Source organism: Stenella coeruleoalba (genome assembly GCF_951394435.1).
Source record: "Stenella coeruleoalba genome assembly, contig: scaffold_98, whole genome shotgun sequence".
Lineage (NCBI taxonomy): Eukaryota > Metazoa > Chordata > Mammalia > Artiodactyla > Delphinidae > Stenella > Stenella coeruleoalba.
Window position 1 is genome coordinate 576,544 of NW_027646255.1, and position 27,754 is coordinate 604,297.

The 27,754-nt window shown below is 43.7% G+C and overlaps 1 long non-coding RNA gene across 7 annotated transcripts in view; it reads left to right on the plus strand.

Moving 5' to 3' along the window:
• Window positions 1-27,754, plus strand: part of LOC307181236 — a 1,179,595-nt gene that overhangs the window by 574,977 nt on the left and 576,864 nt on the right. The gene's annotated exons all lie outside the window — the stretch shown is intronic.

Here is a 27,754-nt window from a genome sequence, read left to right on the forward strand (position 1 = left end):
GGGCCAAACAGGAGGTTAAAGGGACTGACTCTCCAAGTCGGGAGAGTGTTAGTAAAGCATCTGGAATGTTGCACCCGAGTACCAGGGGAGGAAAACTGAGACATATTTGAACACGTCTCCCGTTCACATGGTTGATCATACTCTGGGTTCCACATGCATGTTTTAGCTGAAGGAAGAATACCTTAAACCTGGAGAGTTGAGACCCGTGGAATGGGTACCATGCAATATGACTTCAAAGGGTCTTCATTTGCTCACCGAACCTCTCCAATCCTATCACTGCTGCGTTTATTCCCCTGTACACACGCTTGATTCTCTTTTGGAGACATAGCAATCCATAGGTTTTAAGATACTTACTAGTCAGGTACATTCTTAGGGGTTTAATATGGGGTTTTGAGTCCATTTCGTTGAGCAAGGAGTAGCTCTTGTCTATTCCATATTTGGCTTAAGGAACTTTATCTGTGCTCATTTCAATCTCTGGTTTTATGCAGCACCCCAACTCACCTTTACCCTTAAGCAAGCATAAGTTGGTTTTCTAAATTTGAGACCCTGTTCTGTTTTGGAATGCAGTTCCTGTGTAGCCAAGTTTACATTCCGTGTATTAGTGATATCTTATGATGTTTCTTTTTCTGTGTGACTTATTTCAGTTAGAATCATCGTACCTGAATCCACTCATTATGCTGCTACGGGCCTGATGACATAGATTTCATTGCTGAGTGATATTGCTTTGTAAGTAAATACCACAACTTCTTTATCCATTTTTCACTTTCTGCGATGTTGAACTTGTACTGTAAATGAGGTTCTTGTAAACAGTGCCGTTCCAAACTTTGGGGTGGCTGTGTCTTTTTGATTTTAATTTCCCTAAGCTATAGGACCATAAGTGGCAGTGCCCTAGGTTCTGTTGCTTTGTTTTTTAGATGTTTCAGGAAACACCATACACTTCTCCCGAGTGTCTGTTGGCAATTTACATCCCGCCCTTCAGCATAACAAGGCTCCCAGTTCTCCATGGCCTGTCCTGCCTTTCTGGATTTTACACTTTTTTCAGATGGCCCTTTTGACCGGGGGAAGTGAGACTTCATTGTAGTGCAGATTTCCTTTGCAAGCTTGCTTGGTTGGCCAAAAAGGGCGTATGCGTTTTTTCCTGAATATATTCAGGAAAAAACGCATACGCCCTTTTTGGCCAAGTGCATCATTGTGGACGTTCTGCCTCTTTTCCTATGCTTTCAATGCAATTCCAGTCTACCTCCTGAAATCGGTTTCCTGCAATTCTGCCCCGCTTTCAAGTCCTCTTGGCAGCCTTACTTCAGTCTATTTTTGGACGATAGCTGTCATTTATAACTCTGCAGGTTTGTGAATTACAGTGCCCCTGAACTCCTTTCTTCAACTCGCTTTCTTTTGAGCTGGCCGCAACACCGCAGGATGGCTTCAGGCCCTAATCTGGTTCCGGTACGGCACGCTGAGCCTTTGGTTATTTCCTCTTCCTGGTGGGAAATGAGAGTTAAATTTGCCCGTCCAGACACCTCCAGCTAGGCTCTCATTGGTTCTCGCTATTCCTGTTCATCTTCCGCAGAAATTGCAAACTGGGCCAAACAGGAGGTTAAAGGCGCTGACTCTCCAAGTGGGGAGAGTGTTAGTAAAGCGTCTGGAATGTTGCACCCGAGTACCAGGGTACGAAAACTGAGACATATTTGAACACGTCTCCCGATCACATGGTTGATCATACTCTAGGTTCCACATGCATGTTTTAGCTGAAGGAAGAATACCTTAAACCTGGGTAGTTGAAACCCGTGGAATGGGTACCATGCAATATGACTTCAAAGGGTCTTCATTTGCTCACCGAACCTCTCCAATCCTATCACTGCTGCGTTTATGCCCCTGTACACATGCTTGATTCTCTTTCGGAGACATAGCAATCCATAGGTTTTAAGATACTTACTAGTCAGGTACATTCTTAGGCGTTTAATATGGGGTGTTGAGTCCATTTCGTTGAGCAAGGAGTAGCTCTTGTCTATTCCATATTTGGCTTAAGGAACTTTATCTGTGCTCATTTCAATCTCTGGTTTTATGCAGCACCCCAAGTCACCTTTACCCTTAAGCAAGAATAAGTTGGTTTTCTAAATTTGAGACCCTGTTCTGTTCTGTAATTCAGTTCCTGTGTAGCCAAGTTTACATTCCGTGTATTACTGATATCTTATGATGTTTCTTTTTCTGTGTGACTTATTTCAGTTAGAATCATCATACCTGAATCCACTCATTGTGCTGCTAAGGGCCTGATGACACAGATTTCATTGCTGAGTGATATTGCTTTGTAAGTAAATACCACAACTTCTTTATCCATTTTTCACTTTCTGCAATGTTGAACTTGTACTGTAAACGAGGTTCTTGTAAACAGAGCCGTTCCAAACTTTGGGGTGGCTGTGTCTTTTTGATTTTAATTTCCCTAAGCTATAGGACCATAAGTGGAAGTGCCCTAGGTTCTGTTGCTTTGTTTTTTAGATGTTTCAGGAAACACCATACACTTCTCCCGAGTGGTTGTTGGCAATTTACATCCCGCCCATCACCATAACAAGGCTCCCAGTTCTCCATGGCCTGTCCTGCCTTTCTGGATTTTACACTTTTTTCAGATGGCCCTTTTGACCGGGGGGAAGTGAGACTTCATTGTAGTGCAGATTTCCTTTGCAAGCTTGCTTGGTTGGCCAAAAAGGGCGTATGCGTTTTTTCCTGAATATATTCAGGAAAAAACGCATACGCCCTTTTTGGCCAAGTGCATCATTGTGGACGTTCTGCCTCTTTTCCTATGCTTTCAATGCAATTCCAGTCTACCTCCTGAAATCGGTTTCCTGCAATTCTGCCCCGCTTTCAAGTCCTCTTGGCAGCCTTACTTCAGTCTATTTTTGGACGATAGCTGTCATTTATAACTCTGCAGGTTTGTGAATTACAGTGCCCCTGAGCTCCTTTCTTCAACTCGCTTTCTTGTGACCTGGCCGCAACACCGAAGGATGGCTTCAGGCCCTAATCTGGTTCCGGCCCGGCATGCTGAGCCTTTGGTTAATTCCTCTTCCTGGTGGGAAATGAGAGTTAAATTTGCCCGTCCAGACACCTCCAGCTAGCCTCTCATTTGTTCTCGCTATTCCTGTTCATCTTCCGCAGAAATTGCAAACTGGGCCAAACAGGAGGTTAAAGGGACTGACTCTCCAAGTCGGGAGAGTGTTAGTAAAGCATCTGGAATGTTGCACCCGAGTACCAGGGGAGGAAAACTGAGACATATTTGAACACGTCTCCCGATCACATGGTTGATCATACTCTAGGTTCCACATGCATGTTTTAGCTGAAGGAAGAATACCTTAAACCTGGGTAGTTGAAACCCGTGGAATGGGTACCATGCAATATGACTTCAAAGGGTCTTCATTTGCTCACCGAACCTCTCCAATCCTATCACTGCTGCGTTTATGCCCCTGTACACATGCTTGATTCTCTTTCGGAGACATAGCAATCCATAGGTTTTAAGATACTTACTAGTCAGGTACATTCTTAGGCGTTTAATATGCGGTGTTGAGTCCATTTCGTTGAGCAAGGAGTAGCTCTTGTCTATTCCATATTTGACTTAAGGAACTTTATCTGTGCTCATTTCAATCTCTGGTTTTATGCAGCACCCCAACTCACCTTTACCCTTAAGCAAGCATAAGTTGGTTTTCTAAATTTGAGACCCTGTTCTGTTCTGTAATTCAGTTCCTGTGTAGCCAAGTTTACATTCCGTGTATTACTGATATCTTATGATGTTTCTTTTTCTGTGTGACTTACTTCAGTTAGAATCATCATACCTGAATCCACTCATTGTGCTGCTAAGGTCCTGATGACACAGATTTCATTGCTGAGTAGTATTGCTTTGTAAGTAAATACCACAACTTCTTTATCCATTTTTCACTTTCTGCGATGTTGAACTTGTACTGTAAACGAGGTTCTTGTAAACAGAGCCGTTCCAAACTTTGGGGTGGCTGTGTCTTTTTGATTTTAATTTCCCTAAGCTATAGGACCATAAGTGGAAGTGCCCTAGGTTCTGTTGCTTTGTCTTTTAGATGTTTCAGGAAACACCATACACTTCTCCGGAGTGGTTGTTGGCAATTTACATCCCGCCCATCAGCATAACAAGGCTCCCAGTTCTCCATGGCCTGTCCTGCCTTTCTGGATTTTACACTTTTTTCAGATGGCCCTTTTGACCGGGGGGAAGTGAGACTTCATTGTAGTGCAGATTTCCTTTGCAAGCTTGCTTGGTTGGCCAAAAAGGGCGTATGCGTTTTTTCCTGAATATATTCAGGAAAAAACGCATACGCCCTTTTTGGCCAAGTGCATCATTGTGGACGTTCTGCCTCTTTTCCTATGCTTGCAATGCAATTCCAGTCTACCTCCTGAAATCGGTTTCCTGCAATTCTGCCCCAGTTTCAAGTCCTCTTGGCAGCCTTACTTCAGTCTATTTTTGGACGATAGCTGTCATTTATAACTGCAGGTTTGTGAATTACAGTGCCCCTGAGCTCCTTTCTTCAACTCGCTTTCTTTTGAGCTGGCCGCAACACCGCAGGATGGCTTCAGGCCATAATCTGGTTCCGGTACGGCACGCTGAGCCTTTGGTTATTTCCTCTTCCTGGTGGGAAATGAGAGTTAAATTTGCCCGTCCAGACACCTCCAGCTAGCCTCTCATTGGTTCTCGCTATTCCTGTTCATCTTCCACAGAAATTGCAAACTGGGCCAAACAGGAGGTTAAAGGCGCTGACTCTCCAAGTGGGGAGAGTGTTAGTAAAGCGTGTGGAATGTTGCACCCGAGTACCAGGGTACGAAAACTGAGACATATTTGAACACGTCTCCCAATAACATGGTTGATCATACTCTGGGTTCCACATGCATGTTTTAGCTGAAGGAAGAATACCTTAAACCTGGGTAGTTGAAACCCGTGGAATGGGTACCATGCAATATGACTTCAAAGGGTCTTCATTTGCTCACCGAACCTCTCCAATCCTATCACTGCTGCGTTTATGCCCCTGTACACATGCTTGATTCTCTTTCGGAGACATAGCAATCCATAGGTTTTAAGATTATTACTAGTCAGGTACATTCTTAGGCGTTTAATATGCGGTGTTGAGTCCATATCGTTGAGCAAAGAGTAGCTCTTTTCTATTCCATATTTGACTTAAGGAACTTTATCTGTGCTCATTTCAATCTCTGGTTTTATGCAGCACCCCAACTCACCTTTACCCTTAAGCAAGCATAAGTTGGTTTTCTAAATTTGAGACCCTGTTCTGTTCTGTAATTCAGTTCCTGTGTAGCCAAGTTTACATTTCGTGTATTACTGATATCTTATGATGTTTCTTTTTCTGTGTGACTTACTTCAGTTAGAATCATCATACCTGAATCCACTCATTGTGCTGCTAAGGGCCTGATGACACAGATTTCATTGCTGAGTGATATTGCTTTGTAAGTAAATACCACAACTTCTTTATCCATTTTTCACTTTCTGCGATGTTGAACTTGTACTGTAAACGAGGTTCTTGTAAACAGAGCCGTTCCAAACTTTGGGGTGGCTGTGTCTTTTTGATTTTAATTTCCCTAAGCTATAGGACCATAAGTGGAAGTGCCCTAGGTTCTGTTGCTTTGTCTTTTAGATGTATCAGGAAACACCATACACTTCTCCCGAGTGGTTGTTGGCAATTTACATCCCGCCCATCAGCATAACAAGGCTCCCAGTTCTCCATGGCCTGTCCTGCCTTTCTGGATTTTACACTTTTTTCAGATGGCCCTTTTGACCGGGGGGAAGTGAGACTTCATTGTAGTGCAGATTTCCTTTGCAAGCTTGCTTGGTTGGCCAAAAAGGGCGTATGCGTTTTTTCCTGAATATATTCAGGAAAAAACGCATACGCCCTTTTTGGCCAAGTGCATCATTGTGGACGTTCTGCCTCTTTTCCTACGCTTGCAATGCAATTCCAGTCTAGCTCCTGAAATCGGTTTCCTGCAATTCTGCCCCGCTTTCAAGTCCTCTTGGCAGCCTTACTTCAGTCTATTTTTGGACGATAGCTGTCATTTATAACTCTGCAGGTTTGTGAATTACAGTGCCCCTGAGCTCCTTTCTTCAACTCGCTTTCTTTTGAGCTGGCCGCAACACCGCAGGATGGCTTCAGGCCCTAATCTGGTTCCGGTACGGCACGCTGAGCCTTTGGTTATTTCCTCTTCCTGGTGGGAAATGAGAGTTAAATTTGCCCGTCCAGACATCTCCAGCTAGCCTCTCATTGGTTCTCGCTATTCCTGTTCATCTTCCGCAGAAATTGCAAACTGGGCCAAACAGGAGGTTAAAGGCGCTGACTCTCCAAGTGGGGAGAGTGTTAGTAAAGCGTCTGGAATGTTGCACCCGAGTACCAGGGTACGAAAACTGAGACATATTTGAACACGTCTCCCAATAACATGGTTGATCATACTCTGGGTTCCACATGCATGTTTTAGCTGAAGGAAGAATACCTTAAACCTGGGTAGTTGAAACCCGTGGAATGGGTACCATGCAATATGACTTCAAAGGGTCTTCATTTGCTCACCGAACCTCTCCAATCCTATCACTGCTGCGTTTATGCCCCTGTACACATGCTTGATTCTCTTTCGGAGACATAGCAATCCATAGGTTTTAAGATACTTACTAGTCAGGTACATTCTTAGGCGTTTAATATGCGGTGTTGAGTCCATATCGTTGAGCAAAGAGTAGCTCTTTTCTATTCCATATTTGACTTAAGGAACTTTATCTGTGCTCATTTCAATCTCTGGTTTTATGCAGCACCCCAACTCACCTTTACCCTTAAGCAAGCATAAGTTGGTTTTCTAAATTTGAGACCCTGTTCTGTTCTGTAATTCAGTTCCTGTGTAGCCAAGTTTATATTTCGTGTATTACTGATATCTTATGATGTTTCTTTTTCTGTGTGACTTACTTCAGTTAGAATCATCATACCTGAATCCACTCATTGTGCTGCTAAGGGCCTGATGACACAGATTTCATTGCTGAGTGATATTGCTTTGTAAGTAAATACCACAACTTCTTTATCCATTTTTCACTTTCTGCGATGTTGAACTTGTACTGTAAACGAGGTTCTTGTAAACAGAGCCGTTCCAAACTTTGGGGTGGCTGTGTCTTTTTGATTTTAATTTCCCTAAGCTATAGGACCATAAGTGGAAGTGCCCTAGGTTCTGTTGCTTTGTCTTTTAGAGATATCAGGAAACACCATACACTTCTCCCGAGTGGTTGTTGGCAATTTACATCCCGCCCATCAGCATAACAAGGCTCCCAGTTCTCCATGGCCTGTCCTGCCTTTCTGGATTTTACACTTTTTTCAGATGGCCCTTTTGACCGGGGGGAAGTGAGACTTCATTGTAGTGCAGATTTCCTTTGCAAGCTTGCTTGGTTGGCCAAAAAGGGCGTATGCGTTTTTTCCTGAATATATTCAGGAAAAAACGCATACGCCCTTTTTGGCCAAGTGCATCATTGTGGACGTTCTGCCTCTTTTCCTATGCTTGCAATGCAATTCCAGTCTAGCTCCTGAAATCGGTTTCCTGCAATTCTGCCCCGCTTTCAAGTCCTCTTGGCAGCCTTACTTCAGTCTATTTTTGGACGATAGCTGTCATTTATAACTCTGCAGGTTTGTGAATTACAGTGCCCCTGAGCTCCTTTCTTCAACTCGCTTTCTTTTGAGCTGGCCGCAACACCGCAGGATGGCTTCAGGCCCTAATCTGGTTCCGGTACGGCACGCTGAGCCTTTGGTTATTTCCTCTTCCTGGTGGGAAATGAGAGTTAAATTTGCCCGTCCAGACACCTCCAGCTAGCCTCTCATTGGTTCTCGCTATTCCTGTTCATCTTCCGCAGAAATTGCAAACTGGGCCAAACAGGAGGTTAAAGGCGCTGACTCTCCAAGTGGGGAGAGTGTTAGTAAAGCGTCTGGAATGTTGCACCCGAGTACCAGGGTACGAAAACTGAGACATATTTGAACACGTCTCCCGATCACATGGTTGATCATACTCTAGGTTCCACATGCATGTTTTAGCTGAAGGAAGAATACCTTAAACCTGGGTAGTTGAAACCCGTGGAATGGGTACCATGCAATATGACTTCAAAGGGTCTTCATTTGCTCACCGAACCTCTCCAATCCTATCACTGCTGCGTTTATGCCCCTGTACACATGCTTGATTCTCTTTCGGAGACATAGCAATCCATAGGTTTTAAGATACTTACTAGTCAGGTACATTCTTAGGCGTTTAATATGGGGTGTTGAGTCCATTTCGTTGAGCAAGGAGTAGCTCTTGTCTATTCCATATTTGGCTTAAGGAACTTTATCTGTGCTCATTTCAATCTCTGGTTTTATGCAGCACCCCAACTCACCTTTACCCTTAAGCAAGAATAAGTTGGTTTTCTAAATTTGAGACCCTGTTCTGTTCTGTAATTCAGTTCCTGTGTAGCCAAGTTTACATTCCGTGTATTACTGATATCTTATGATGTTTCTTTTTCTGTGTGACTTATTTCAGTTAGAATCATCATACCTGAATCCACTCATTGTGCTGCTAAGGGCCTGATGACACAGATTTCATTGCTGAGTGATACTGCATTGTACGTAAGTACCACAAGTTCTTTATCCATTTTTCAGTTTCTGCGATGTTGAACTTGTACTGTAAACGAGGTTCTTGTAAACAGAGGCGTCCCAAACTTTGGGGTGGCTGTGTCTTTTTGATTTTAATTTCCCTAAGCTATAGGACCATAAGTGGCAGTGCCCTAGGCTCTGTTGCTTTGTTTTTTAGATGTTTCAGGAAACACCATACACTTCTCCCGAGTGTCTGTTGGCAATTTACATCCCGCCCATCAGCATAACAAGGCTCCCAGTTCTCCATGGCCTGTCCTGCCTTTCTGGATTTTACACTTTTTTCAGATGGCCCTTTTGACCGGGGGGAAGTGAGACTTCATTGTAGTGCAGATTTCCTTTGCAAGCTTGCTTGGTTGGCCAAAAAGGGCGTATGCGTTTTTTCCTGAATATATTCAGGAAAAAACGCATACGCCCTTTTTGGCCAAGTGCATCATTGTGGACGTTCTGCCTCTTTTCCTATGCTTTCAATGCAATTCCAGTCTACCTCCTGAAATCGGTTTCCTGCAATTCTGCCCCGCTTTCAAGTCCTCTTGGCAGCCTTACTTCAGTCTATTTTTGGACGATAGCTGTCATTTATAACTCTGCAGGTTTGTGAATTACAGTGCCCCTGAGCTCCTTTCTTCAACTCGCTTTCTTGTGACCTGGCCGCAACACCGCAGGATGGCTTCAGGCCCTAATCTGGTTCCGGCCCGGCATGCTGAGCCTTTGGTTAATTCCTCTTCCTGGTGGGAAATGAGAGTTAAATTTGCCCGTCCAGACACCTCCAGCTAGCCTCTCATTGGTTCTCGCTATTCCTGTTCATCTTCCGCAGAAATTGCAAACTGGGCCAAACAGGAGGTTAAAGGGACTGACTCTCCAAGTCGGGAGAGTGTTAGTAAAGCATCTGGAATGTTGCACCCGAGTACCAGGGGAGGAAAACTGAGACATATTTGAACACGTCTCCCGTTCACATGGTTGATCATACTCTGGGTTCCACATGCATGTTTTAGCTGAAGGAAGAATACCTTAAACCTGGAGAGTTGAGACCCGTGGAATGGGTACCATGCAATATGACTTCAAAGGGTCTTCATTTGCTCACCGAACCTCTCCAATCCTATCACTGCTGCGTTTATTCCCCTGTACACACGCTTGATTCTCTTTTGGAGACATAGCAATCCATAGGTTTTAAGATACTTACTAGTCAGTTACATTCTTAGGGGTTTAATATGGGGTTTTGAGTCCATTTCGTTGAGCAAGGAGTAGCTCTTGTCTATTCCATATTTGGCTTAAGGAACTTTATCTGTGCTCATTTCAATCTCTGGTTTTATGCAGCACCCCAACTCACCTTTACCCTTAAGCAAGCATAAGTTGGTTTTCTAAATTTGAGACCCTGTTCTGTTTTGGAATGCAGTTCCTGTGTAGCCAAGTTTACATTCCGTGTATTAGTGATATCTTATGATGTTTCTTTTTCTGTGTGACTTATTTCAGTTAGAATCATCGTACCTGAATCCACTCATTATGCTGCTACGGGCCTGATGACATAGATTTCATTGCTGAGTGATATTGCTTTGTAAGTAAATACCACAACTTCTTTATCCATTTTTCACTTTCTGCGATGTTGAACTTGTACTGTAAACGAGGTTCTTGTAAACAGTGCCGTTCCAAACTTTGGGGTGGCTGTGTCTTTTTTATTTTAATTTCCCTAAGCTATAGGACCATAAGTGGCAGTGCCCTAGGTTCTGTTGCTTTGTTTTTTAGATGTTTCAGGAAACACCATACACTTCTCCCGAGTGTCTGTTGGCAATTTACATCCCGCCCTTCAGCATAACAAGGCTCCCAGTTCTCCATGGCCTGTCCTGCCTTTCTGGATTTTACACTTTTTTCAGATGGCCCTTTTGACCGGGGGAAGTGAGACTTCATTGTAGTGCAGATTTCCTTTGCAAGCTTGCTTGGTTGGCCAAAAAGGGCGTATGCGTTTTTTCCTGAATATATTCAGGAAAAAACGCATACGCCCTTTTTGGCCAAGTGCATCATTGTGGACGTTCTGCCTCTTTTCCTATGCTTTCAATGCAATTCCAGTCTACCTCCTGAAATCGGTTTCCTGCAATTCTGCCCCGCTTTCAAGTCCTCTTGGCAGCCTTACTTCAGTCTATTTTTGGACGATAGCTGTCATTTATAACTCTGCAGGTTTGTGAATTACAGTGCCCCTGAACTCCTTTCTTCAACTCGCTTTCTTTTGAGCTGGCCGCAACACCGCAGGATGGCTTCAGGCCCTAATCTGGTTCCGGTACGGCACGCTGAGCCTTTGGTTATTTCCTCTTCCTGGTGGGAAATGAGAGTTAAATTTGCCCGTCCAGACACCTCCAGCTAGTCTCTCATTGGTTCTCGCTATTCCTGTTCATCTTCCGCAGAAATTGCAAACTGGGCCAAACAGGAGGTTAAAGGCGCTGACTCTCCAAGTGGGGAGAGTGTTAGTAAAGCGTCTGGAATGTTGCACCCGAGTACCAGGGTACGAAAACTGAGACATATTTGAACACGTCTCCCGATCACATGGTTGATCATACTCTAGGTTCCACATGCATGTTTTAGCTGAAGGAAGAATACCTTAAACCTGGGTAGTTGAAACCCGTGGAATGGGTACCATGCAATATGACTTCAAAGGGTCTTCATTTGCTCACCGAACCTCTCCAATCCTATCACTGCTGCGTTTATGCCCCTGTACACATGCTTGATTCTCTTTCGGAGACATAGCAATCCATAGGTTTTAAGATACTTACTAGTCAGGTACATTCTTAGGCGTTTAATATGGGGTGTTGAGTCCATTTCGTTGAGCAAGGAGTAGCTCTTGTCTATTCCATATTTGGCTTAAGGAACTTTATCTGTGCTCATTTCAATCTCTGGTTTTATGCAGCACCCCAACTCACCTTTACCCTTAAGCAAGAATAAGTTGGTTTTCTAAATTTGAGACCCTGTTCTGTTCTGTAATTCAGTTCCTGTGTAGCCAAGTTTACATTCCGTGTATTACTGATATCTTATGATGTTTCTTTTTCTGTGTGACTTATTTCAGTTAGAATCATCATACCTGAATCCACTCATTGTGCTGCTAAGGGCCTGATGACACAGATTTCATTGCTGAGTGATATTGCTTTGTAAGTAAATACCACAACTTCTTTATCCATTTTTCACTTTCTGCGATGTTGAACTTGTACTGTAAACGAGGTTCTTGTAAACAGAGCCGTTCCAAACTTTGGGGTGGCTGTGTCTTTTTGATTTTAATTTCCCTAAGCTATACGACCATAAGTGGAAGTGCCCTAGGTTCTGTTGCTTTGTCTTTTAGATGTTTCAGGAAACACCATACACTTCTCCGGAGTGGTTGTTGGCAATTTACATCCCGCCCATCAGCATAACAAGGCTCCCAGTTCTCCATGGCCTGTCCTGCCTTTCTGGATTTTACACTTTTTTCAGATGGCCCTTTTGACCGGGGGGAAGTGAGACTTCATTGTAGTGCAGATTTCCTTTGCAAGCTTGCTTGGTTGGCCAAAAAGGGCGTATGCGTTTTTTCCTGAATATATTCAGGAAAAAACGCATACGCCCTTTTTGGCCAAGTGCATCATTGTGGACGTTCTGCCTCTTTTCCTATGCTTGCAATGCAATTCCAGTCTACCTCCTGAAATCGGTTTCCTGCAATTCTGCCCCGCTTTCAAGTCCTCTTGGCAGCCTTACTTCAGTCTATTTTTGGACGATAGCTGTCATTTATAACTCTGCAGGTTTGTGAATTACAGTGTCCCTGAGCTCCTTTCTTCAACTCGCTTTCTTTTGAGCTGGCCGCAACACCGCAGGATGGCTTCAGGCCCTAATCTGGTTCCGGTACGGCACGCTGAGCCTTTGGTTATTTCCTCTTCCTGGTGGGAAATGAGAGTTAAATTTGCCCGTCCAGACACCTCCAGCTAGCCTCTCATTGGTTCTCGCTATTCCTGTTCATCTTCCACAGAAATTGCAAACTGGGCCAAACAGGAGGTTAAAGGCGCTGACTCTCCAAGTGGGGAGAGTGTTAGTAAAGCGTCTGGAATGTTGCACCCGAGTACCAGGGTACGAAAACTGAGACATATTTGAACACGTCTCCCGATCACATGGTTGATCATACTCTAGGTTCCACATGCATGTTTTAGCTGAAGGAAGAATACCTTAAACCTGGGTAGTTGAAACCCGTGGAATGGGTACCATGCAATATGACTTCAAAGGGTCTTCATTTGCTCACCGAACCTCTCCAATCCTATCACTGCTGCGTTTATGCCCCTGTACACATGCTTGATTCTCTTTCGGAGACATAGCAATCCATAGGTTTTAAGATACTTACTAGTCAGGTACATTCTTAGGCGTTTAATATGCGGTGTTGAGTCCATTTCGTTGAGCAAGGAGTAGCTCTTGTCTATTCCATATTTGACTTAAGGAACTTTATCTGTGCTCATTTCAATCTCTGGTTTTATGCAGCACCCCAACTCACCTTTACCCTTAAGCAAGCATAAGTTGGTTTTCTAAATTTGAGACCCTGTTCTGTTCTGTAATTCAGTTCCTGTGTAGCCAAGTTTACATTCCGTGTATTACTGATATCTTATGATGTTTCTTTTTCTGTGTGACTTACTTCAGTTAGAATCATCATACCTGAATCCACTCATTGTGCTGCTAAGGGCCTGATGACACAGATTTCATTGCTGAGTGATATTGCTTTGTAAGTAAATACAACAACTTCTTTATCCATTTTTCACTTTCTGCGATGTTGAACTTGTACTGTAAACGAGGTTCTTGTAAACAGAGCCGTTCCAAACTTTGGGGTGGCTGTGTCTTTTTGATTTTAATTTCCCTAAGCTATAGGACCATAAGTGGAAGTGCCCTAGGTTCTGTTGCTTTGTCTTTTAGATGTTTCAGGAAACACCATACACTTCTCCGGAGTGGTTGTTGGCAATTTACATCCCGCCCATCAGCATAACAAGGCTCCCAGTTCTCCATGGCCTGTCCTGCCTTTCTGGATTTTACACTTTTTTCAGATGGCCCTTTTGACCGGGGGGAAGTGAGACTTCATTGTAGTGCAGATTTCCTTTGCAAGCTTGCTTGGTTGGCCAAAAAGGGCGTATGCGTTTTTTCCTGAATATATTCAGGAAAAAACGCATACGCCCTTTTTGGCCAAGTGCATCATTGTGGACGTTCTGCCTCTTTTCCTATGCTTGCAATGCAATTCCAGTCTACCTCCTGAAATCGGTTTCCTGCAATTCTGCCCCGCTTTCAAGTCCTCTTGGCAGCCTTACTTCAGTCTATTTTTGGACGATAGCTGTCATTTATAACTCTGCAGGTTTGTGAATTACAGTGCCCCTGAGCTCCTTTCTTCAACTCGCTTTCTTTTGAGCTGGCCGCAACACCGCAGGATGGCTTCAGGCCCTAATCTGGTTCCGGTACGGCACGCTGAGCCTTTGGTTATTTCCTCTTCCTGGTGGGAAATGAGAGTTAAATTTGCCCGTCCAGACACCTCCAGCTAGCCTCTCATTGGTTCTCGCTATTCCTGTTCATCTTCCACAGAAATTGCAAACTGGGCCAAACAGGAGGTTAAAGGCGCTGACTCTCCAAGTGGGGAGAGTGTTAGTAAAGCGTCTGGAATGTTGCACCCGAGTACCAGGGTACGAAAACTGAGACATATTTGAACACGTCTCCCGATCACATGGTTGATCATACTCTAGGTTCCACATGCATGTTTTAGCTGAAGGAAGAATACCTTAAACCTGGGTAGTTGAAACCCGTGGAATGGGTACCATGCAATATGACTTCAAAGGGTCTTCATTTGCTCACCGAACCTCTCCAATCCTATCACTGCTGCGTTTATGCCCCTGTACACATGCTTGATTCTCTTTCGGAGACATAGCAATCCATAGGTTTTAAGATACTTACTAGTCAGGTACATTCTTAGGCGTTTAATATGCGGTGTTGAGTCCATTTCGTTGAGCAAGGAGTAGCTCTTGTCTATTCCATATTTGACTTAAGGAACTTTATCTGTGCTCATTTCAATCTCTGGTTTTATGCAGCAACCCAACTCACCTTTACCCTTAAGCAAGCATAAGTTGGTTTTCTAAATTTGAGACCCTGTTCTGTTCTGTAATTCAGTTCCTGTGTAGCCAAGTTTACATTCCGTGTATTACTGATATCTTATGATGTTTCTTTTTCTGTGTGACTTACTTCAGTTAGAATCATCATACCTGAATCCACTCATTGTGCTGCTAAGGGCCTGATGACACAGATTTCATTGCTGAGTGATATTGCTTTGTAAGTAAATACAACAACTTCTTTATCCATTTTTCACTTTCTGCGATGTTGAACTTGTACTGTAAACGAGGTTCTTGTAAACAGAGCCGTTCCAAACTTTGGGGTGGCTGTGTCTTTTTGATTTTAATTTCCCTAAGCTATAGGACCATAAGTGGAAGTGCCCTAGGTTCTGTTGCTTTGTCTTTTAGATGTTTCAGGAAACACCATACACTTCTCCGGAGTGGTTGTTGGCAATTTACATCCCGCCCATCAGCATAACAAGGCTCCCAGTTCTCCATGGCCTGTCCTGCCTTTCTGGATTTTACACTTTTTTCAGATGGCCCTTTTGACCGGGGGGAAGTGAGACTTCATTGTAGTGCAGATTTCCTTTGCAAGCTTGCTTGGTTGGCCAAAAAGGGCATATGCGTTTTTTCCTGAATATATTCAGGAAAAAACGCATATGCCCTTTTTGGCCAAGTGCATCATTGTGGACGTTCTGCCTCTTTTCCTATGCTTGCAATGCAATTCCAGTCTACCTCCTTATATCGGTTTCCTGCAATTCTGCCCCACTTTCAAGTCCTCTTGGCAGCCTTACTTCAGTCTATTTTTGGACGATAGCTGTCATTTATAACTGCAGGTTTGTGAATTACAGTGCCCCTGAGCTCCTTTCTTCAACTCGCTTTCTTTTGAGCTGGCCGCAACACCGCAGGATGGCTTCAGGCCCTAATCTGGTTCCGGTACGGCACGCTGAGCCTTTGGTTATTTCCTCTTCCTGGTGGGAAATGAGAGTTAAATTTGCCCGTCCAGACACCTCCAGCTAGCCTCTCATTGGTTCTCGCTATTCCTGTTCATCTTCCACAGAAATTGCAAACTGGGCCAAACAGGAGGTTAAAGGCGCTGACTCTCCAAGTGGGGAGAGTGTTAGTAAAGCGTCTGGAATGTTGCACCCGAGTACCAGGGTACGAAAACTGAGACATATTTGAACACGTCTCCCGATCACATGGTTGATCATACTCTAGGTTCCACATGCATGTTTTAGCTGAAGGAAGAATACCTTAAACCTGGGTAGTTGAAACCCGTGGAATGGGTACCATGCAATATGACTTCAAAGGGTCTTCATTTGCTCACCGAACCTCTCCAATCCTATCACTGCTGCGTTTATGCCCCTGTACACATGCTTGATTCTCTTTCGGAGACATAGCAATCCATAGGTTTTAAGATACTTACTAGTCAGGTACATTCTTAGGCGTTTAATATGCGGTGTTGAGTCCATTTCGTTGAGCAAGGAGTAGCTCTTGTCTATTCCATATTTGACTTAAGGAACTTTATCTGTGCTCATTTCAATCTCTGGTTTTATGCAGCACCCCAACTCACCTTTACCCTTAAGCAAGCATAAGTTGGTTTTCTAAATTTGAGACCCTGTTCTGTTCTGTAATTCAGTTCCTGTGTAGCCAAGTTTACATTCCGTGTATTACTGATATCTTATGATGTTTCTTTTTCTGTGTGACTTACTTCAGTTAGAATCATCATACCTGAATCCACTCATTGTGCTGCTAAGGGCCTGATGACACAGATTTCATTGCTGAGTGATATTGCTTTGTAAGTAAATACCACAACTTCTTTATCCATTTTTCACTTTCTGCGATGTTGAACTTGTACTGTAAACGAGGTTCTTGTAAACAGAGCCGTTCCAAACTTTGGGGTGGCTGTGTCTTTTTGATTTTAATTTCCCTAAGCTATAGGACCATAAGTGGAAGTGCCCTAGGTTCTGTTGCTTTGTCTTTTAGATGTATCAGGAAACACCATACACTTCTCCGGAGTGGTTGTTGGCAATTTACATCCCGCCCATCAGCATAACAAGGCTCCCAGTTCTCCATGGCCTGTCCTGCCTTTCTGGATTTTACACTTTTTTCAGATGGCCCTTTTGACCGGGGGGAAGTGAGACTTCATTGTAGTGCAGATTTTCTTTGCAAGCTTGCTTGGTTGGCCAAAAAGGGCGTATGCGTTTTTTCCTGAATATATTCAGGAAAAAACGCATACGCCCTTTTTGGCCAAGTGCATCATTGTGGACGTTCTGCCTCTTTTCCTATGCTTGCAATGCAATTCCAGTCTACCTCCTGAAATCAGTTTCCTGCAATTCTGCCCCGCTTTCAAGTCCTCTTGGCAGCCTTACTTCAGCCTATTTTTGGACGATAGCTGTCATTTATAACTCTGCAGGTTTGTGAATTACAGTGCCCCTGAGCTCCTTTCTTCAACTCGCTTTCTTTTGAGCTGGCCGCAACACCGCAGGATGGCTTCAGGCCCTAATCTGGTTCCGGTACGGCACGCTGAGCCTTTGGTTATTTCCTCTTCCTGGTGGGAAATGAGAGTTAAATTTGCCCGTCCAGACACCTCCAGCTAGCCTCTCATTGGTTCTCACTATTCCTGTTCATCTTCCACAGAAATTGCAAACTGGGCCAAACAGGAGGTTAAAGGCGTTGACTCTCCAAGTGGGGAGAGTGTTAGTAAAGCGTCTGGAATGTTGCACCCGAGTACCAGGGTACGAAAACTGAGACATATTTGAACACGTCTCCCGTTCACATGGTTGATCATACTTGGGTTCCACATGCATGTTTTAGCTGAAGGAAGAATACCTTAATGCTGGAGAGTTGAGACCCGTGTAATGGGTACCATGCAATATGACTTCAAAGGGTCTTCATTTGCTCACCGAACCTCTCCAATCCTATCACTGCTGCGTTTATGCCCTTGTACACATGCTTGATTCGCTTTCGGAGACATAGCAATCTATAGGTTTTAAGATACTTACTAGTCAGGTACATTCTTAGGCGTTTAATATGCGGTGTTGAGTCCATTTCGTTGAGCAAGGAGTAGCTCTTGTCTATTCCATATTTGGCTTAAGGAACTTTATCTGTGCTCATTTCAATCTCTGGTTTTATGCAGCACCCCAACTCACCTTTACCCTTAAGCAAGCATAAGTTGGTTTTCTAAATTTGAGACCCTTTTCTGTTCTGTAATTCAGTTCCTGTGTAGCCAAGTTTACATTCCGTGTATTACTGATATCTTATGATATTTCTTTTTCTGTGTGACTTATTTCAGTTAGAATCATCATACCTGAATCCACTCATTGTGCTGCTAAGGGCCTGATGACACAGATTTCATTGCTGAGTGATATTGCTTTGTAAGTAAATACCACAACTTCTTTATCCATTTTTCACTTTCTGCGATGTTGAACTTGTACTGTAAATGAGGTTCTTGTAAACAGAGCCGTTCCAAACTTTGGGGTGGCTGTGTCTTTTTGATTTTAATTTCCCTAAGCTATAGGACCATAAGTGGAAGTGCCCTAGGTTCTGTTGCTTTGTTTTTTAGATGTTTCAGGAAACACCATACACTTCTCCCGAGTGTCTGTTGGCAATTTACATCCCGCCCATCAGCATAACAAGGCTCCCAGTTCTCCATGGCCTGTCCTGCCTTTCTGGATTTTACACTTTTTTCAGATGGCCCTTTTGACCGGGGGGAAGTGAGACTTCATTGTAGTGCAGATTTCCTTTGCAAGCTTGCTTGGTTGGCCAAAAAGGGCGTATGCGTTTTTTCCTGAATATATTCAGGAAAAAACGCATACGCCCTTTTTGGCCAAGTGCATCATTGTGGACGTTCTGCCTCTTTTCCTATGCTTTCAATGCAATTCCAGTCTACCTCCTGAAATCGGTTTCCTGCAATTCTGCCCCGCTTTCAAGTCCTCTTGGCAGCCTTACTTCAGTCTATTTTTGGACGATAGCTGTCATTTATAACTCTGCAGGTTTGTGAATTACAGTGCCCCTGAGCTCCTTTCTTCAACTCGCTTTCTTTTGAGCTGGCCGCAACACCGCAGGATGGCTTCAGGCCCTAATCTGGTTCCGGTACGGCACGCTGAGCCTTTGGTTATTTCCTCTTCCTGGTGGGAAATGAGAGTTAAATTTGCCCGTCCAGACACCTCCAGCTAGCCTCTCATTGGTTCTCGCTATTCCTGTTCATCTTCCGCAGAAATTGCAAACTGGGCCAAACAGGAGGTTAAAGGCGCTGACTCTCCAAGTGGGGAGAGTGTTAGTAAAGCGTCTGGAATGTTGCACACGAGTACCAGAGTACGAAAACTGAGACATATTTGAACACGTCTCCCGATCACATGGTTGATCATACTCTAGGTTCCACATGCATGTTTTAGCTGAAGGAAGAATACCTTAAACCTGGAGAGTTAAGACCCGTGTAATGGGTACCATGCAATATGACTTCAAAGGGTCTTCATTTGCTCACCGAACCTCTCCAATCCTATCACTGCTGCGTTCATGCCCCTGTACACATGCTTGATTCTCTTTCGGAGACATAGCAATCCATAGGTTTTAAGATACTTACTAGTCAGGTACATTCTTAGGCGTTTAATATGGGGTGTTGAGTCCATTTCATTGAGCAAGGAGTAGCTCTTGTCTATTCCATATTTGGCTTAAGGAACTTTATCTGTGCTCATTTCAATCTCTGGTTTTATGCAGCACCCCAACTCACCTTTACCCTTAAGCAAGAATAAGTTGGTTTTCTAAATTTGAGACCCTGTTCTGTTCTGTAATTCAGTTCCTGTGTAGCCAAGTTTACATTCCGTGTATTACTGATATCTTATGATGTTTCTTTTTCTGTGTGACTTACTTCAGTTAGAATCATCATACCTGAATCCACTCATTGTGCTGCTAAGGGCCTGATGACACAGATTTCATTGCTGAGTGATATTGCTTTGTAAGTAAATACCACAACTTCTTTATCCATTTTTCACTTTCTGCGATGTTGAACTTGTACTGTAAACGAGGTTCTTGTAAACAGAGCCGTTCCAAACTTTGGGGTGGCTGTGTCTTTTTGATTTTAATTTCCCTAAGCTATAGGACCATAAGTGGAAGTGCCCTAGGTTCTGTTGCTTTGTTTTTTAGATGTTTCAGGAAACACCATACACTTCTCCCGAGTGGTTGTTGGCAATTTACATCCCGCCCATCACCATAACAAGGCTCCCAGTTCTCCATGGCCTGTCCTGCCTTTCTGGATTTTACACTTTTTTCAGATGGCCCTTTTGACCGGGGGGAAGTGAGACTTCATTGTAGTGCAGATTTCCTTTGCAAGCTTGCTTGGTTGGCCAAAAAGGGCGTATGCGTTTTTTCCTGAATATATTCAGGAAAAAACGCATACGCCCTTTTTGGCCAAGTGCATCATTGTGGACGTTCTGCCTCTTGTCCTATGCTTTCAATGCAATTCCAGTCTACCTCCTGAAATCGGTTTCCTGCAATTCTGCCCCGCTTTCAAGTCCTCTTGGCAGCCTTACTTCAGTCTATTTTTGGACGATAGCTGTCATTTATAACTCTGCAGGTTTGTGAATTACAGTGCCCCTGAGCTCCTTTCTTCAACTCGCTTTCTTGTGACCTGGCCGCAACACCGCAGGATGGCTTCAGGCCCTAATCTTGTTCCGGCCCGGCATGCTGAGCCTTTGGTTAATTCCTCTTCCTGGTGGGAAATGAGAGTTAAATTTGCCCGTCCAGACACCTCCAGCTAGCCTCTCATTGGTTCTCGCTATTCCTGTTCATCTTCCGCAGAAATTGCAAACTGGGCCAAACAGGAGGTTAAAGGGACTGACTCTCCAAGTGGGGATAGTGTTAGTAAAGCGTCTGGAATGTTGCACCCGAGTACCAGGGGAGGAAAACTGAGACATATTTGAACACGTCTCCCGTTCACATGGTTGATCATACTCTGGGTTCCACATGCATGTTTTAGCTGAAGGAAGAATACCTTAAACCTGGGTAGTTGAGACCCGTGGAATGGGTACCATGCAATATGACTTCAAAGGGTCTTCATTTGCTCACCGAACCTCTCCAATCCTATCACTGCTGCGTTTATTCCCCTGTACACACGCTTGATTCTCTTTCGGAGACATAGCAATCCATAGGTTTTAAGATACTTACTAGTCAGGTACATTCTTAGGGGTTTAATATGGGGTTTTGAGTCCATTTCGTTGAGCAAGGAGTAGCTCTTGTCTATTCCATATTTGGCTTAAGGAACTTTATCTGTGCTCATTTCAATCTCTGGTTTTATGCAGCACCCCAACTCACCTTTACCCTTAAGCAAGCATAAGTTGGTTTTCTAAATTTGAGACCCTGTTCTGTTTTGGAATGCAGTTCCTGTGTAGCCAAGTTTACATTCCGTGTATTAGTGATATCTTATGATGTTTCTTTTTCTGTGTCACTTATTTCAGTTAGAATCATCGTACCTGAATCCACTCATTATGCTGCTACGGGCCTGATGACATAGATTTCATTGCTGAGTGATATTGCTTTGTAAGTAAATACCACAACTTCTTTATCCATTTTTCACTTTCTGCGATGTTGAACTTGTACTGTAAACGAGGTTCTTGTAAACAGTGCCGTTCCAAACTTTGGGGTGGCTGTGTCTTTTTGATTTTAATTTCCCTAAGCTATAGGACCATAAGTGGCAGTGCCCTAGGTTCTGTTGCTTTGTTTTTTAGATGTTTCAGGAAACACCATACACTTCTCCCGAGTGTCTGTTGGCAATTTACATCCCGCCCTTCAGCATAACAAGGCTCCCAGTTCTCCATGGCCTGTCCTGCCTTTCTGGATTTTACACTTTTTTCAGATGGCCCTTTTGACCGGGGGGAAGTGAGACTTCATTGTAGTGCAGATTTCCTTTGCAAGCTTGCTTGGTTGGCCAAAAAGGGCGTATGCGTTTTTTCCTGAATATATTCAGGAAAAAACGCATACGCCCTTTTTGGCCAAGTGCATCATTGTGGACGTTCTGCCTCTTTTCCTATGCTTTCAATGCAATTCCAGTCTACCTCCTGAAATCGGTTTCCTGCAATTCTGCCCCGCTTTCAAGTCCTCTTGGCAGCCTTACTTCAGTCTATTTTTGGACGATAGCTGTCATTTATAACTCTGCAGGTTTGTGAATTACAGTGCCCCTGAGCTCCTTTCTTCAACTCGCTTTCTTTTGAGCTGGCCGCAACACCGCAGGATGGCTTCAGGCCCTAATCTGGTTCCGGTACGGCACGCTGAGCCTTTGGTTATTTCCTCTTCCTGGTGGGAAATGAGAGTTAAATTTGCCCGTCCAGACACCTCCAGCTAGCCTCTCATTGGTTCTCGCTATTCCTGTTCATCTTCCGCAGAAATTGCAAACTGGGCCAAACAGGAGGTTAAAGGCGCGGACTCTCCAAGTGGGGAGAGTGTTAGTAAAGCGTCTGGAATGTTGCACACGAGTACCAGGGTACGAAAACTGAGACATATTTGAACACGTCTCCCGATCACATGGTTGATCATACTCTAGGTTCCACATGCATGTTTTAGCTGAAGGAAGAATACCTTAAACCTGGGTATTTGAAACCCGTGGAATGGGTACCATGCAATATGACTTCAAAGGGTCTTCATTTGCTCACCGAACCTCTCCAATCCTATCACTGCTGCATTTATGCCCCTGTACACATGCTTGATTCTCTTTCGGAGACATAGCAATCCATAGGTTTTAAGATACTTACTAGTCAGGTACATTCTGAGGCGTTTAATATGCGGTGTTGAGTCCATTTCGTTGAGCAAGGAGTAGCTCTTGTCTATTCCATATTTGGCTTAAGGAACTTTATCTGTGCTCATTTCAATCTCTGGTTTTATGCAGCACCCCAACTCACCTTTACCCTTAAGCAAGCATAAGTTGGTTTTCTAAATTTGAGACCCTGTTCTGTTCTGTAATTCAGTTCCTGTGTAGCCAAGTTTACATTCCGTGTATTACTGATATCTTATGATGTTTCTTTTTCTGTGTGACTTACTTCAGTTAGAATCATCATACCTGAATCCACTCATTGTGCTGCTAAGGGCCTGATGACACAGATTTCATTGCTGAGTGATATTGCTTTGTAAGTAAATACCACAACTTCTTTATCCATTTTTCACTTTCTGCGATGTTGAACTTGTACTGTAAACGAGGTTCTTGTAAACAGAGCCGTTCCAAACTTTGGGGTGGCTGTGTCTTTTTGATTTTAATTTCCCTAAGCTATAGGACCATAAGTGGAAGTGCCCTAGGTTCTGTTGCTTTGTCTTTTAGATGTTTCAGGAAACACCATACACTTCTCCGGAGTGGTTGTTGGCAATTTACATCCCGCCCATCAGCATAACAAGGCTCCCAGTTCTCCATGGCCTGTCCTGCCTTTCTGGATTTTACACTTTTTTCAGATGGCCCTTTTGACCGGGGGGAAGTGAGACTTCATTGTAGTGCAGATTTCCTTTGCAAGCTTGCTTGGTTGGCCAAAAAGGGCATATGCGTTTTTTCCTGAATATATTCAGGAAAAAACGCATATGCCCTTTTTGGCCAAGTGCATCATTGTGGACGTTCTGCCTCTTTTCCTATGCTTGCAATGCAATTCCAGTCTACCTCCTGAAATCGGTTTCCTGCAATTCTGCCCCACTTTCAAGTCCTCTTGGCAGCCTTACTTCAGTCTATTTTTGGATGATAGCTGTCATTTATAACTGCAGGTTTGTGAATTACAGTGCCCCTGAGCTCCTTTCTTCAACTCGCTTTCTTTTGAGCTGGCCGCAACACCGCAGGATGGCTTCAGGCCCTAATCTGGTTCCGGTACGGCACGCTGAGCCTTTGGTTATTTCCTCTTCCTGGTGGGAAATGAGAGTTAAATTTGCCCGTCCAGACACCTCCAGCTAGCCTCTCATTGGTTCTCGCTATTCCTGTTCATCTTCCACAGAAATTGCAAACTGGGCCAAACAGGAGGTTAAAGGCGCTGACTCTTCAAGTGGGGAGAGTGTTAGTAAAGCGTCTGGAATGTTGCACCCGAGTACCAGGGTACGAAAACTGAGACATATTTGAACACGTCTCCCGATCACATGGTTGATCATACTCTAGGTTCCACATGCATGTTTTAGCTGAAGGAAGAATACCTTAAACCTGGGTAGTTGAAACCCGTGGAATGGGTACCATGCAATATGACTTCAAAGGGTCTTCATTTGCTCACCGAACCTCTCCAATCCTATCACTGCTGCGTTTATGCCCCTGTACACATGCTTGATTCTCTTTCGGAGACATAGCAATCCATAGGTTTTAAGATACTTACTAGTCAGGTACATTCTTAGGCGTTTAATATGCGGTGTTGAGTCCATTTCGTTGAGCAAGGAGTAGCTCTTGTCTATTCCATATTTGACTTAAGGAACTTTATCTGTGCTCATTTCAATCTCTGGTTTTATGCAGCACCCCAACTCACCTTTACCCTTAAGCAAGCATAAGTTGGTTTTCTAAATTTGAGACCCTGTTCTGTTCTGTAATTCAGTTCCTGTGTAGCCAAGTTTACATTCCGTGTATTACTGATATCTTATGATGTTTCTTTTTCTGTGTGACTTACTTCAGTTAGAATCATCATACCTGAATCCACTCATTGTGCTGCTAAGGGCCTGATGACACAGATTTCATTGCTGAGTGATATTGCTTTGTAAGTAAATACCACAACTTCTTTATCCATTTTTCACTTTCTGCGATGTTGAACTTGTACTGTAAACGAGGTTCTTGTAAACAGAGCCGTTCCAAACTTTGGGGTGGCTGTGTCTTTTTGATTTTAATTTCCCTAAGCTATAGGACCATAAGTGGAAGTGCCCTAGGTTCTGTTGCTTTGTCTTTTAGATGTTTCAGGAAACACCATACACTTCTCCCGAGTGGTTGTTGGCAATTTACATCCCGCCCATCAGCATAACAAGGCTCCCAGTTCTCCATGGCCTGTCCTGCCTTTCTGGATTTTACACTTTTTTCAGATGGCCCTTTTGACCGGGGGGAAGTGAGACTTCATTGTAGTGCAGATTTTCTTTGCAAGCTTGCTTGGTTGGCCAAAAAGGGCGTATGCGTTTTTTCCTGAATATATTCAGGAAAAAACGCATACGCCCTTTTTGGCCAAGTGCATCATTGTGGACGTTCTGCCTCTTTTCCTATGCTTGCAATGCAATTCCAGTCTACCTCCTGAAATCGGTTTCCTGCAATTCTGCCCCGCTTTCAAGTCCTCTTGGCAGCCTTACTTCAGCCTATTTTTGGACGATAGCTGTCATTTATAACTCTGCAGGTTTGTGAATTACAGTGCCCCTGAGCTCCTTTCTTCAACTCGCTTTCTTTTGAGCTGGCCGCAACACCGCAGGATGGCTTCAGGCCCTAATCTGGTTCCGGTATGGCACGCTGAGCCTTTGGTTATTTCCTCTTCCTGGTGGGAAATGAGAGTTAAATTTGCCCGTCCAGACACCTCCAGCTAGCCTCTCATTGGTTCTCACTATTCCTGTTCATCTTCCACAGAAATTGCAAACTGGGCCAAACAGGAGGTTAAAGGCGCTGACTCTCCAAGTGGGGAGAGTGTTAGTAAAGCGTCTGGAATGTTGCACCCGAGTACCAGGGTACGAAAACTGAGACATATTTGAACACGTCTCCCGTTCACATGGTTGATCATACTTGGGTTCCACATGCATGTTTTAGCTGAAGGAAGAATACCTTAAAGCTGGAGAGTTGAGACCCGTGTAATGGGTACCATGCAATATGACTTCAAAGGGTCTTCATTTGCTCACCGAACCTCTCCAATCCTATCACTGCTGCGTTTATGCCCTTGTACACATGCTTGATTCGCTTTCGGAGACATAGCAATCTATAGGTTTTAAGATACTTACTAGTCAGGTACATTCTTAGGCGTTTAATATGCGGTGTTGAGTCCATTTCGTTGAGCAAGGAGTAGCTCTTGTCTATTCCATATTTGGCTTAAGGAACTTTATCTGTGCTCATTTCAATCTCTGGTTTTATGCAGCACCCCAACTCACCTTTACCCTTAAGCAAGCATAAGTTGGTTTTCTAAATTTGAGACCCTGTTCTGTTCTGTAATTCAGTTCCTGTGTAGCCAAGTTTACATTCCGTGTATTACTGATATCTTATGATATTTCTTTTTCTGTGTGACTTATTTCAGTTAGAATCATCATACCTGAATCCACTCATTGTGCTGCTAAGGGCCTGATGACACAGATTTCATTGCTGAGTGATATTGCTTTGTAAGTAAATACCACAACTTCTTTATCCATTTTTCACTTTCTGCGATGTTGAACTTGTACTGTAAATGAGGTTCTTGTAAACAGAGCCGTCCCAAACTTTGGGGTGGCTGTGTCTTTTTGATTTTAATTTCCCTAAGCTATAGGACCATAAGTGGAAGTGCCCTAGGTTCTGTTGCTTTGTTTTTTAGATGTTTCAGGAAACACCATACACTTCTCCCGAGTGGTTGTTGGCAATTTACATCCCGCCCATCAGCATAACAAGGCTCCCAGTTCTCCATGGCCTGTCCTGCCTTTCTGGATTTTACACTTTTTTCAGATGGCCCTTTTGACCGGGGGGAAGTGAGACTTCATTGTAGTGCAGATTTCCTTTGCAAGCTTGCTTGGTTGGCCAAAAAGGGCGTATGCGTTTTTTCCTGAATATATTCAGGAAAAAACGCATACGCCCTTTTTGGCCAAGTGCATCATTGTGGACGTTCTGCCTCTTTTCCTATGCTTTCAATGCAATTCCAGTCTACCTCCTGAAATCGGTTTCCTGCAATTCTGCCCCGCTTTCAAGTCCTCTTGGCAGCCTTACTTCAGTCTATATTTGGATGATAGGTGTCATTTATAACTCTGCAGGTTTGTGAATTACAGTGCCCCTGAGCTCCTTTCTTCAACTCGCTTTCTTTTGAGCTGGCCGCAACACCGCAGGATGGCTTCAGGCCCTAATCTGGTTCCGGTACAGCACACTGAGCCTTTGGTTATTTCCTCTTCCTGGTGGGAAATGAGAGTTAAATTTGCCCGTCCAGACACCTCCAGCTAGCCTCTCATTGGTTCTCGCTATTCCTGTTCATCTTCCGCAGAAATTGCAAACTGGGCCAAACAGGAGGTTAAAGGCGCTGACTCTCCAAGTGGGGAGAGTGTTAGTAAAGCGTCTGGAATGTTGCACACGAGTACCAGGGTACGAAAACTGAGACATATTTGAACACGTCTCCCGATCACATGGTTGATCATACTCTAGGTTCCACATGCATGTTTTAGCTGAAGGAAGAATACCTTAAACCTGGAGAGTTAAGACCCGTGTAATGGGTACCATGCAATATGACTTCAACGGGTCTTCATTTGCTCACCGAACCTCTCCAATCCTATCACTGCTGCGTTCATGCCCCTGTACACATGCTTGATTCTCTTTCGGAGACATAGCAATCCATAGGTTTTAAGATACTTACTAGTCAGGTACATTCTTAGGCGTTTAATATGGGGTGTTGAGTCCATTTCGTTGAGCAAGGAGTAGCTCTTGTCTATTCCATATTTGGCTTAAGGAACTTTATCTGTGCTCATTTCAATCTCTGGTTTTATGCAGCACCCCAACTCACCTTTACCCTTAAGCAAGCATAAGTTGGTTTTCTAAATTTGAGACCCTGTTCTGTTCTGTAATTCAGTTCCTGTGTAGCCAAGTTTACATTCCGTGTATTACTGATATCTTATGATGTTTCTTTTTCTGTGTGACTTATTTCAGTTAGAATCATCATACCTGAATCCACTCATTGTGCTGCTAAGGGCCTGATGACACAGATTTCATTGCTGAGTGATATTGCTTTGTAAGTAAATACCACAACTTCTTTATCCATTTTTCACTTTCTGCGATGTTGAACTTGTACTGTAAACGAGGTTCTTGTAAACAGAGGCGTTCCAAACTTTGGGGTGGCTGTGTCTTTTTGATTTTAATTTCCCTAAGCTATAGGACCATAAGTGGAAGTGCCCTAGGTTCTGTTGCTT